This window comes from Cebidichthys violaceus, unplaced genomic scaffold, assembly GCF_023349555.1.
Source record: "Cebidichthys violaceus isolate CVI_PGR_0920_01 unplaced genomic scaffold, fCebVio1.0.p SCAF_1, whole genome shotgun sequence".
Taxonomy (NCBI): Eukaryota; Metazoa; Chordata; class Actinopteri; order Perciformes; family Stichaeidae; genus Cebidichthys; species Cebidichthys violaceus.
In genome coordinates this window covers 19,720,977-19,734,938 of record NW_027176262.1, presented here as the reverse complement: position 1 = coordinate 19,734,938, position 13,962 = coordinate 19,720,977, and the positions used below count along the sequence as shown (strand labels likewise).

At 42.2% G+C, this 13,962-nt stretch overlaps 1 protein-coding gene across 5 annotated transcripts in view; it reads right to left on the bottom strand.

Annotated features, from left to right (window-relative positions):
- Positions 1-11,921, bottom strand: part of cntn5 (contactin 5) — a 107,833-nt gene extending 95,912 nt beyond the window's left edge. For all 5 annotated transcript variants that reach the window (XM_068713970.1, XM_068713977.1, XM_068713984.1 and 2 more), the window contains exons 1-3: positions 11,833-11,921; positions 10,649-10,747; positions 9,602-10,017 (exon numbers count right to left, since the gene is read on the bottom strand). The gene's annotated coding sequence lies outside the window, so the exon portion shown is untranslated. The remainder of the gene's footprint in view (positions 1-9,601; positions 10,018-10,648; positions 10,748-11,832) is intronic.
- Positions 11,922-13,962: the final 2,041 nt, after the last annotated feature.

Sequence of the window (13,962 nt, the reverse complement as noted above, 5' to 3'; positions counted from 1 at the left end):
ACGCGCTCATCCGCAGTATTATGTTGTAATGTCCCATGGTGCATCTGTGGCGATGATGTAATGATCCACAGTGGCATGAACCCTAACCCTTGAGAATCATTACTATACAAATGCGGTTATAATAATCAAGTTGTCCGCATACAGAGTTCATTCGGGGTCGTTTGTAAATAGCGAAGCTGCCCCTTCAAGAACTTTGTATTCATCTATTAAATATAAAAATGTAAATTTGATGGTAATCTGCATGAGAAACAAAGGAAAAAATAAAATAAAATTGGTTAAAATAAACGCTTATCGTGATTATTTGACATGATCGCAATAAGCTGTTTCCATAGTAGTAGTTTGTTGATTTGTTTGAGGCGACTTCCTGGTTGACATTAGCAACTGAATTGTGAATTTTCATTTTACATTATTTAAAAAAAATCCATGATCATTAACTGTAATGAACAAATTACTGGTATTTCTTTCGGTTAATGTGATTATGATGCACCAATGAAAATGATTAAAGCAAATACAAATCTTTATCCTAACCTCAACAGCCACATTAAGAGAATTACAAAGTCGGCCGACTAAAGGACTTAGTCCACGCATGTATGTTAGTAGACTGAGCCACTGTAACTGTGTCTTTACAGCTCTCCCTAAAAAATCGATTCGACAACTGCAGCTGATTCAGAACGCTGCTGCCTGATTCTTCACTAAGACCAAGAAAACTCCAAAAAAATCCCTCCAGTTGAGGTCTTTCCACCGGCTTGCTGTCTGTCAAAGAAGTGCTTTTAAAATACTGCTGTTGGCTCATAAAGTTCTTGGTTTATACTATTTTCAAAGCATGCTTTTGGGCCAAAATACATTTGTGATATTCTCCATTCTCACCTCTCAGGTCTGCTTTCTGTCCCCAGAGTCAGAACTAAACAGAGAAGCAGCGTTCACTTTCTATGCACCATATATCGGGACCGAAAACACCCAGAAAACTGCAGATTAGCTGCAACTCACAGTTCATTTAAATCAAGGCGAATGACTGTTCTGTTTCGCTGCTGCCTTTGATTAAATCAAATGATTATCTATTTCTCACGCTGCACTGTAGCTTCTATTCCTGCATGCGATACCTGTCTTAATCCATTTTAGCTTGTTTTCATTTTCTGTTCTCTTCGCTCTTTAATGACTGATTTATAATTGTATTTGAATGTCCTTTTGTGGTGTCTTTCTTTTGCACTTTGTCTCAATGCTTTTAATGTTTTATGTAAAGCACTTTGAATTGCCTTGTTGCTGAACTGTGCTAAATAAACTTGCCTCGCCTAAGATTACAAAATGCATTCGACCAAAACATTAGGGCGATTACATTAGATGAAAAAGACAACATAATCAACATGGCTTGAATTTAACTCTTCTTCGGGCTGTATTTACAACGCAACAGCTCACTTTAAATCACCTATTAAAACCGTATCGTACGCAGCCAAAGCATATAGTTTGCGTGTGAATTAATAAAATCAACATTTAAGGATCTTAACTGGAACTTAAACCCAACAACAGAAATAGAAAGCATCAAAGCAAACCTGACTCTAGTGTACGATTCCTCTCTTTATACCTAGAATATGTTGCAGAAGCGTAGTGCGCTGACTGAGCCTTAGTTCCTGTGACTGCGTTGCAATGTTTGTAGTTGTGCCTGTATTTTCCTCATGCCTGGTTCAAATGAAGACGGTGTTAAGGTGTTTCATGAGGAAGGACGTGGACTTGGCATGTTTGTTAGACCTCAAGGATACAGACACACTGAACGTAAAGATAACTTTTTGTTTACAAGACAACTCCACGGGGCACCTTTAACGGTAATGCGGCCGACTCTCACGACTCTTAAATCTGGACTGTCCAGCCTTATTCTCCAGGGCTCAACTATGAGGATTGCCCGATTGCCCGGGGCAAGTAAAATGCCTTCTTCTGTGGGCGCCCCCAGTCCTCACCGAAGCCGCTAGTAAATCTCACGACTCACTTGTCCAATCGGGAAAGTGGTAAAAAAAAAAAAAAAAGAAGAGAGAATTACAGCCATCGTTTATCCCAGAGTTGGGGTTGACTCGCTCTGCTGAGAGTTGTTGTCTGATCAGAGCTCATAGTTTTCACTACTTCCAGGTTCGTGAAAGCCGCTGCCGTAGAGTGAGGTGAGGCCAGAGCCAGCCGCCATTTGGGTTCTGATGAGTATCCATGCGGTTACGGTGCCTGGAGCGGCCAAAAAGGATGAATTTCAGCAATAACTTCACAAGCTTCATAAACCAAATAAAAACAATATATTCGGCCTACACATTATATAATAAATAAAGGTTAGTTGAAAATGTGACATCATTACCAGAAAAGTCCCAACATGTGAAAACACAACGGATTTCTGCTCAAAATGTTCCTATGACTATATAAAGTAGTTCACAGTACATTACTGTTATGGGAAAGTCACATCAAAGGGCATTTGGACAGTTTCCTTTACATTCTTTCCATATTTTCATAAAAATGTTATGACCCAACATATAAGACTTGCAAAAAAAAAAGAGAGAAGGGTCCTTAAACCGTGTGAGACCACTCCTCAAATGTTCTTAATTAAATCAACTAGATCCAGCGGATACATATGCGTCTGTTCCGGACCACCATACTCGTCTGTGCAGCAGATGTTTTAAGTAGCTGATTAATTACAAACCTCCAGTTGTTGACCAATTGAAAGCTTCTCAGAAGAGAATTCAGCGAGTCAGTGGAATCATTTCAAAGCTGGATTCTTCAGAGATGTTATTTAAGCTGTGGCCTTAATGGTTTCTGTTACTTTGATAGTGTAAGGCTGCATTTCTCCATTTCAATTTACATGTCTGCTAGCAGTATTGCTGTCACATCTCCCGTTAATCTCCCATTATGTTAACTATTACATTTATTGATCTATGGGGCTGCTGGGAAATGAGACAATTCAGTAGCCTCTCACCCGTTGCTCACGGGCTGCTTATCTTACTGTTTTATTAAGAGCTAATCATTTGGAATGACATTACAGGGAAGGTTGAACTTTGACTCGTGAATTAAAACGTCCACCGCGGACACATGACTACGCATATTGAGATAAAAGCAGAGCTACCGTGAAATTAGGAACAATAATCTAAAAATCTGGGATCACTGCGGCTGTGATGCCACCCACGGCAAGATAAAGAAACTGTGTAAAACCAAACGCTCCCCACACAACAGTTTGGAATAAAAGCTTCACAGAGCAGCATTCAGTGCTTTTATTTCCTGTGGAATGCAGCAGAGCTTCTGTCTTATCGCAACGCCTAATGAAGCGTCACATCATCCGGATATCTGGAGGACGTTTTACCAGTTTTAAGTCCTGCGTTTGTAAAAGCATGCCTTCTATATAATGTAATCCTGTAGAATATGAATTGGTTAATATTGCCGGCTCACATTAAGTGTGGTACAGCTAATGTATCGGATCAAGATTTTCATTAGAAATTCACTGTTGAAACGCATGAAACCCACTAAACATCAATCATTATCCATTGGGATGATTGCAGTCATGTCATAGCGTCACAGAGCGACGTTGAGGAAATGATTCGGCGTCTCCGTCGCTTAGGTAGAATAAATAGTGTGTCGCGAGGCGATGAGACGGGGAGGTGCTGCACGAGCACAAGCAGCCCAGTTAGTTGTGTCCTGACAGATACCACCGCACACATTCCTTCTCTCGGGAGAAAGGAAGCACGGGAGTGGAACGCTCAGTGGCAACTCATCAGGAGCCTGCGGGATGCATGACTTACTGTACCGGAGGAAAGGTGACCCGAAAAACACTCCTCCTCCTGTTAATGTGCAGCACGCCAAAAATTCACACTGGGTTGCATCTTCACCGTGAGTTCTGACAATAGGAAGGTCTTGACTGGAGAAAAAAACCCATCTGATTACATTCTATATGGTAAAAAAATTAAAAAAAAAAAACGTTTTAGCATTTTTACAGTCTGTCACAGGCTGACAAACAAAATCGTACGTATAGCGCACACAACAAAAACAGTGTTACGGAAGGTGAAAATGAAAATCCAAATAAAAACAAATGAATAATGCATACAACACAGGGTTTTGAGATCCAATTAATTATTGAAAACATAATCTGTGAGGGTGAAGCATTGTTTTAGGCTTTTACAAGAAGCTGCTGAAAAGCAATGTCACATTAATGAGCAGGCAAAGAGGGTTGTTAACCAGCCCGGAGACGCTTTCATTAGGGTTAAAGATCAGAACGTAAAGAGGTGATTATACATAATCAGGTGTAATGACAAATATTACATGATATTCCATTGATCTCTGCAGCCTTTGGTTTCTGTCGACGCAGCGTACGCTGGCCCAGAGTTACACTCTGTGTCTTTGGAGGTCTGACTTATTAAGACGCCGCAGAAATGGAGAAAGACTTGTTAAGAAAGGTTTGGGCTCCAATGAATTTTAAGTGCGGGAAGGAAAAAAAAAAAAACTCCCCTCGAATCATTCTTCAGGGGATCAATGCGCTGTCTGACGTGATGAGAAACAGAAATAAATGTACCTGAGTCAGGTGCTCTCTCGTGCTTTGCCACAGAAAAATACTCTGAACTGATTATCGAACAGACCGACAGCTCAGAGCTTAGGTTCAACTCCAGACATGCATGGACCTTGCATCTTGTCTGCCTGTTCTCCCATTTACTGCTTGCCACACATCGACTTGTTGACTTACGCAAAAATAATCAAAATCGTGCCAAAAGGCGAATCATATTTTTGGACTTGCTCGAACCTGAAGGTCAAAAGTACGTCAGTAATTTCAGCTAATCTTTCATTTTGTACTATCAGCGTGATGCAGATATAGCCTTAGACCCTCCGTATGACTCCTCTGAAACCACATAGCCTCGTGTGTGGTTTTTTTTTTTTTCCTTCTTTTTTTACACCTTCATCTCACTAATCTGTCTCGAGCATGAGATTGCTAGACGTTTGGGAAGATAAAAAATCAAAGAGTGTTGTGCTTCATCGTGGCCCTGGAAGATAAGGCCCTTTACTGTCACATAAAATCAGGAGCTGCCTCCTGAAAAACACTCCATCCCCGGGCTATTCCCCACCACCACCATCATCACTACTCTCTCCGTACCATCTCCTCGAATACTTGGTGTTCACTTTGCTGACAAACTACTTCCCAAAGACACATCAAATCCTCCACCACCTATTTCAACTCACGAGCGATGGGCCTGAAGTACGAATGCTTTTGTGTAAACGGTGCTACTGTACGGATTGTGCTATGCTGTCGCAATAACGGCCATTTATTAACAAATGAGGGCGGTGTGTGTGTGTGAGTGTGTGTGCTTTTCAAATACCACTCAAAACAACACTGCCCCCCCTCCATGCTAGTAATTAATAACCTTTAACATGTCCACCACCAGCGGTTTAAGCTGGTGCCCAGCAAGCCTGCAGGTTTCTGCTCAAAGTTAACACAATGAGGACGCCACAAAGACAAACAGATGAAGAGACTGCATAATTAACCGACCCGAGGCTGTGGGACAGTAGCTAAGCAAAACAAGACATTGCAGCCATTTAGATCAGCTGCTGACTACCTAAGGGGATGTAGTCAAGGAAGAGAAGGGCCACATGTTGGTGCCGTCACATCTCAATAGAGAGGCCAAGCCCCTCATGGGACCTTTTTCCAAAAAAAAAAAAAAAAAAAAAAAAAAAAAAAAAGTACAGTATTCAGTGGTGAAAGACGATATATTTTTGTACATATATACAAAAGATATAAGCTATAGATATTTTTGATCCCGTTTGAATGATGTCATGAATCACACATGGGTTGTTTTGTCAATTTAAAAGATGATTATACAGCAGTTTGTCGTAGTTTGGTGTGAAACCGCTCGGTGAACTACATCTCTCGTCTTGCACAATGTTCATCACCAAACACAGCCGTCACCTTGGCTAGCTAGCTAGCAAGCTAACTTAGCTAGGTTCCGCGCACAAAGAGTAACGTGATCTCACCAAATGTGTTCTATCCAGCGTCTCTGTTTATCAGTCGGGGAAGCCAAAGAACCAGCAAGACCAATTCAAACAGGACATTTCTACTGCCGTATATGTTTTTCCTCAGAAAGGTCCCGTAGCCGTCCACCGGAAGGTGAGGGGCTTTGCCTCTCTATTAGATTACTGCTCGACGCGTACACTCATCTGTCCCGGTGCAGGGATTTATTGTCCAATCTGCTGGCTGCATCACCAGATCAGAGCACTAACCCGAAATGAAAGCTGAAGGGAGTGAAACTTTGTTGAAGGATGCAACAGTCTAATCAAATTAACGGCGCTTCTTTCGGAGTTCACACACGCTTCAGTATGACAACGTCGGCGTGACTTCAGATTGTCTGCTTGACTCATTGGACGTCAAATCCGAGTCATTCATAACTGTGACAAGTGGAGGAGGGTGCGGAAAGTCGGGTCTTTCTTACGCAGATGCTTCCGAGCAATTATATAAATGAAGTTGTCAGACGGGTCCTGAGGGACGTTTGTCTTCCAGGCTCTGTGAGACCAGCGGGGGCCTCTGCTACAAAACAGAGTGCTGCATGGCAAGGCAGCCAAGGACGGGTTGGCCACCGTCAAGATACAGTAACCCACATTCCTTTAAAAAAAAGAATAATCTAACAAATGCATGTCATCTGAAATCTCCTCGGGGGAAGATGCCCACTCTTAGTCACTGAGCAAAATTACAGCCTTGCCTTCTCTGGACACAGCGGGGGGCCGAACAAAAACATGATGTTTAAAGAAATCAGGATGTCCAGCAATTTCCCAACACTTCCTATTGTTGTGTCACCATAGAGGCGTAAACACAGTGTGCTCTTCACACGCCCTGTGCTGTATGATACCATATCACTGACTATGACTATGTCTGCGGAAATCAGACAGCCGGGACGTGTTCAGCACAAAGTGTGATCTGCGAGACATTTTGTCCATTTCCCCCTTATTAGTCTCCGATTTGTCAGTGAAAATAGCACTCCCTTGGGTGCCATTGTCTTGGTAAGACAGTTTCTATCCCTGGCCTCTTTCTTGTCACTGCTGGTATGCATTCTTTTTTTCCTCGAGTGTCCCGAGGGTCTCGAAAGGCTCGCCTTCACCGGAGTTGTCATTTTCAATTAGCCGTACCTTAAATCCAAGTCTGTTGGACCGTGTCAATAACGGTTTCATTTAAGAAGATGGGACGGCTGTAACTTCAAGACGTACTCAATTCCCATCAAGGTTAGCCAATCTACCGGTTTGCATTTCATCTCCCACCTTCCTCCCCTGAGTGGATACACAAACATTTAAAAGCATGTGTTAATAAATAACTGATTTACATCTGATAAGGATAGGGGTAAACTGTGGTTGGTGCCACAGCTGTTCATTCCCTCCATCGATTCCCCTGATGTGCAGGTGAAGCTCCCTCTGATCAGGACCGTGTCCGGCAACTTTAACTATACGTCTCTCGGCGGGATGAACCTCTTTTTTCCGCATGATCTCAGGAAATTAAACTAAGCGGTGGAGTGGGCTGATATGAAAAAACGTTTAAGCGCATTAGGTCTCCTGAAATATAAATCTTAGACTAACATTATGGCAAATTACAGCCCATTTTAAAATCACAAGCATGCCTTCAAGTTAGACTCCCGTCATTAAGCCTTAATGGACGCCGTACCGTACACCGCTAACAGGAAACCAAAGGCAGCGTTAGACTGTCACGCAGGTTGCAACGCTCTTAACACTGATTTACAGTCGTACGATTCAAAGATGTAGATGTTGCTGTGAATTTGATCTGACATTTAGCATTTTTTGGCATGGAAACATACTGTCTGTAAAGGTGTCAGTCAAAAAAAAAAAGAAAGAAAAAAAAAAATGAAAAAAAAAAAAAGTCAAGAGATCAGTGTTTGGAAGAAAACAAGAAGCCAGATGATTCTGCTGATTCGGCTAGAATTTCTTTACATCGTAGCAAAATTTAATATTGATTGCGTCCATGTTGCAAACGATCTGGTACAACTACAGTAGGTATGTGTGACATCACAGGTGAGGATGGATGTGCTCTACTCACAATGCTTCAAAGGATGTGGAGGAAATTGTGCTTGAAGCAAAAAAAGACAGAGTCGGCTACATTTCTCCGTGTATAGCCCACTCTCACTGACACACACACACACACACACACACACACACACACACACACACACACTGTGTAACTCAACCTGGGGGTCAGGGCATCACGATTTATGGAATAGCAAAAAGAAAACCTCAAAAAAAATATATATTTCTTGTCAAATTTCAGCCTCATGTTGGAATTGCACATCTGTCGTGTTCTCTGATGCTGTTTACATCTGTGATGTTTCAATCAGCTGTGCTTCCAACTATACTTGAGCATAATTTGTGTCAGATTCTGGAGTGGCTGGAGCATGGCGCCAATTAGCTTCCGTATTTTTAGAAGCGGAAACTGGTCCAAAGGTTAGTGGTTTTAATCTTCAGGAGTCTTGAATATTGTAGTGACATACTTAGTGACTTTCAATTAAGAGACTGGCCTTAAAATAGTATGATGTTGTTTCTGGGAGTCTCTGAATGGACCTGCATTAAAAATGCAGAGACGCCAGAGCAGCAGGGGGATTTACTGACAGCAGACACACTTTTTAAAAGCTTGTATTTCCCTCTGGCAGACGCTTGGCTAATTGCTGTCATTGAAAAGAAAGTCACACAAACTTCCAAGAAAAAAAAAATTGGAAGTAATCCGCCTGATTAAATAATGCCTCAATAATACCCTTTGCTCTCTGTGCATCATCCAAACAGCAGCAAAAAGCCAAATCAATAAGATCAAAGTAGAGTCTGTGAGGCCCCCCCCCCCCCCCCAGCCTCAATGCACCACCCGGCTGTCACCAGCACAGTCAGACGATAGCCTTATCCTAAACATTCATCTGCAGCGAAGCCGCAAAATTAAGAGTTTGTGGGCACATTTGCTTATCTCTGATCAGATAATTCCGGTGGGTCTACTTGTGTGGTAAGTGGTGTGTTAGAAGCCTCCCGCTCTGCTAACCTAAGGACGCACTCCCCCCGAAAAATAAAGAGGAGCTGCCTCCGCACCTTGCAGAAGAGCTCTTTTCTTTCACAAAATATGTCCATGGATCCCTTTCAGCTCCTATCGAAAGGCAGCTGGATCTCAACCAACCACTTCACTGTCAATACAGTCTGTCTCTGTCGAAGGCTGCTGGTGGTTTAGTCTAGGACACCTTTAATTTGACCTCAAAACCTTGTTTTCTCAATGCAAAATGAATCAGCTCAGCAGCTCCATCCATTGCTCACCTGCTTAATTAGACGCCGAGCACTCTTTGTGAAAAAGGGAGAAGTTATTGAACATGGGTGGAAATAAGCCAGACTGATGAGCAGCAGGCTGTCAGTCAAAAAGCACAATAACTTAGTCTGATTATCCGCCTCAACGGCACCATTCAAAACTATTCGGCCCCGTTCACGTGGCATTATTACGATTATAATCACCAGCATCGTCGGCGGAACTTGTCTCTCTTTGAACAACCTGCGTTCACTCACAAAGCTGCGTGTGTAGCTACGTTACCACCGCGAGCAGGAACAATTGGATGCACGAAAGTGAAACACTTTTACTCACGGAGATAATAAAGTCGTCCCTCGCCTCTCTTCTGCCCGTTCTCTCCCGGGTGATCCCGTCCGCGGTGTCTCTCCCTCTCCCTCCCGACCCAAACGGAGGAATGGCAGCGCTATTAGGAACGCCAAGTCCGGGTCCTCGTCTGTGTCGCTCTATCCGGTTAGCCAGCGTAAACAGTACATCCTCGAGCAAAAAAAACAAAATAGCAGGAAATGTGACACTGTTTTCTCTCGGTGTCCAGCTCTTTTCTCCTCCTCGAACGAAAACAAACCCTTTTTTTTCCTTCCACTTCAGGGAGCTTTGTGCCGGCGCTGTGCGTTGTGGCGGACGGAGCTTTGGTCTGGTCTCCTCTCTGTCAGCCTCCACCGCTGCAGCCGGCTGAGGCTCTCTCTGCAGCGCAGCATCCCGTCTCACTGGTGCTGAGGCGGGAAAAAAAAAAAAGGTGGCCCTCAGTTAGTTATGAGGAGTGGCATCGCATCAGTCTCAGCCACTGCGTAACGTTCAGGGTTTATCCAAAAGCTGCTTTTTGTTTGTTGATGGCTGTTGTTTGTAAATGAAAAATGGTGAAGTTTAATAAAAGGGGTAAAAAAAACAAAAACACAAGCAGATAACGTTAGTGTTACCTGAGTCTTGTGCACAGAGTGGCTACATCTCCAAACAGGTGCAGATATTAAGGCTGATTTTGGCTAATTTGACAATGAAACCAATTAGGTTAGCTAAATGGAAGACGTGCACAGCTAAACTCATCTGCAGAGCTGCTTCTTCTGTAGATTTACCCGATTTCTATCAAGCTTTTTTTTATAATTATTTACGGAACAAAACTGTTCCCCTAACGTCAACTAAACGTTACCTTATAAGTTAACGCTAACGTTAGCTTATACACCCTGTTTAGCTAGCACACATCTTTGTCGATTTTTAAAACATTATTTTGTGTTTCGGAAAATGTACGACGCTATTTGGTCTCACGTTGTAGAGTGCCAACCTCCAGCGGTAACAGTACGTAACGTTAGCTGTGTGTCGTGAAATATTTGAAAGGGAACGACGCTTAACCTCTTCAGGAGCCGCCATTGTAGTTTTAGATCCGTCCGTGTCGTCTTGCTCACTGAACCCACGTCCGTAGCTGCTCAGATCGATTGGGCCATGCACTGGCTATCAGGACACAAAAGCATAACTTCAACCCCGACAAGATGTATTTTCGTGACTTTACAGTCTATGGGGAGGAAAACCAATTACATTTTAGAGCTGATTGGCCTTGACTGAGGTCTGCTCTCTCAAAGTGCCCTTTGACTTATGTCTATCTATATCTGGTCTTGATGCTTTTAGAGTACAGTAATCACTATGACCAAAGGAGGGAAAGGATTATCATCTCATCTGTAGCATAAACTACATTTAATTAACACACAGTGTACAACTTGTGGGTTTTTTTCTGATAGCATGGTAGTTAGGCTAATTGCCTGGATTCAAGCTTTTCACTTGCTAGCTTGGCTGATGTTTTAGAATGAATAGTGTACATTATTAACGATATGACACTATTTACATTATAACGAAAGAAGGCGACGCTATAGATGTTAACATGCCATCATCTTTCTGTTAGTAGCTTCTGATTGTGTCAGTTTGGTTACTGTATTTGTATAGTATTGACCAGAAGTCATAGTATGATACAATAGCTGCGGTGATGCTGGCCTGATTGGTAAAATGAAAATAAATCTCCACCATGCCATCGCTCCCGTGTGCATGCGTGCGTTTCTGCGTGAGTGAAAGAACGTGCACCTCTACGTTGTCCACGGCTAATCTCGCATCCTGCTGCAGTAAACTCAATGAACGCTTGTTGTTGCGGTGACCGACACTTTCTCAAAACACCTTTTATTGCTTCTTTCATACTGCCATTGACTACCGGGTGATTCCTCACTCCTTACTCTTCACCGGCACTGACACTACATAAATCAGATTTACAAATATATGAACCCAATAGAGTAGCTTAAATCACCATTTAATAGGCAGCTTGCACATTGACTACTGGTTGTTTTTCATATCAGCATTATTTAACGTTACACACACATAGGTAAGGATTCCACCGGGAGCGTGTGCCCCACCGACCTGCCCCACCGACCGGGAGCGTTTCAGAAGCGGAGCGCTCGCGGGCACCACCCGCGAACATCGTGAGATTCCGCGATAATCTGCGTAACAACCACGGATGTATAAAGAGAACAACAAACACATAAATGTTACTTTACCTGTCCGACGTTGAATTGCTGTTGATTTATTCATATTTCCTTGTTTCTTGAAACATTTTTAAGCTTGGATATAGAATCTTACATTTTTGTGTTCGAAGCAAAATATAAGAAGAAGAAAAGTGCAGAAGAAGAGCAACGACAGAACAAGCATGAACCCGACCCGTGGGCTCTCGCTCGCCCCCTTCAGTGAGTCAGAGGTAGTGTTTGCCTCCCCTCTGCTTTTTCGCTGCGGTTTAATGTCAGATCAGCGACACTAAATATGTTCTACACATACGTGAAATACAGTACCTGTTATATGTAAAGAAAGGACATATAATAAAAGTGTCTACAAATATTACAGTGGTGACAAACAATGAGAAAGCAAAAGGCACAGCTCGTCCTGCCTCACCTCACATGTCTCCTCTGAACAGGACATGTGCTAATTCAGCGATTTTGATTGTAAAAATGCTTGAAATGATTGGAATCCTACAGAAATTACATTTATAGCACAGATCAGTAGAGAAATATTAATATTTATTTTATTTTAGCATTATTTGTTTTTTACTTGTCATGATGACAGGTGAGGCTCTGCCTCCCCTGTCTGCACGTCCCTGCTGTATGATACTTTCAGTAAAAAAATATGTAAATGGTAACCATGAAGTCGTTCGAAATAAAGCACTCCAAATAGATTTAGAGGTAGTTACATACTGTGACCACTGGAGGGCACTGAGCATTGTGTGACCTCTCTTCTGTCATCACGTCTTGGTTTCCTGTCGAATTATCTTCACAATTAAGCTGATCACAACAAACTGAATTCTTCAAATAGTCTGAGGACAGGCAGGGGGTTTAATGCCTTGCCCAAGGATTTGACAGGACAAGTGTCCATTGATGGTCACAATTGGCTGTAGATCCACGCATCAAGCTTCACCAATCAATGGGCCAATTTGCAACATCATTGATCTTCAAAATCAGATTTTCAGTTTTTTGATGGGACGCACTTTTGTTTATCGGTTTTTCTTCCACTTCCATTTGTAGCCTATATTGAATGATTTGTTTGTTTTCAAACAGTTATCCCAGGAGGCGCTATACTCTTATTCAATCCTATCTTCATTTAATGGAGGCACAATGAGCAATAAACAGGTGAAGCACCAGTTTCTGATGATGTCAACATGCACAAAAACAGAATCTAAACGAAATAGATAACATGAGAGCGATAAAGTATTTTTTTTAAATATTTCCATCTGTTGAATTAGTTGTTTGTTCAGTGAATTCATGTTACAATAGAGCTATGTCGGGCTGAGAATATTTTTTGCCAATGAAATTAAACAACGGCGGACAAGATAACAAGGTACATGATCAGTGCAGTGAGTGTGATTGTTTTTCTCACAACCCAAAGCAGCACAAGAAAAAAACTCTTTCCGTAGTTTATTATTAATATGTATTTATTAATTACGGGTCTTCTGCATTCAGAGGAAATTTTAAAAAGTGCCTGTGTGTCATGCAGCAGCCCTCTTAACACAACATTAATGGTACTAGACTGGAGAGTATGGATTAGTTCCTTCTGTTTCATGTATCAGTTACATAGCTCATATTGCCACCCTCTGCTGTGAGTATCTGACTGACAATATGGAGCGAACAGCCTATCTCAACCCCCCATCATTAATTAAACAGTACCCATGACTGAGTGCTCTTCCTATTGCACGATTGATCCATTCCAATGCTTGTAGCTCTTATCAGCTCTTAGATGCCATCGTTTTTTAAAGCCGCATCTTCAGGGTCATTTTTACAGCTTTGCTTCTTGGCATTGACACCGCTTGGAGAGCTGTGCTTACAGTATGCCCGGTGAAATATATTTCAGAGGACAGGAATATCGTTTCTCATGTCTGCTACCTCAAGCTTAGTAGTTTTAGGCTCTGCCTCCAAGTGCTGAATAATGTTTTAGATTCAAAGGATATGGTGTATTCAATTTGTCTTGCACTTTAAGACTATGTGGCAGTAAACTGTTCAGTCAGTGTTATTGTTTCAACACAGTGGATATACTGTGTAATCTCTATCTCTAATGCAGTTGCATCCATTCAGCAGAGGAAGTCTAACGTTGTCTTACATGTGCAAAAATGATGGGAAATATAAGCAGAAATCACAGTCAGAATA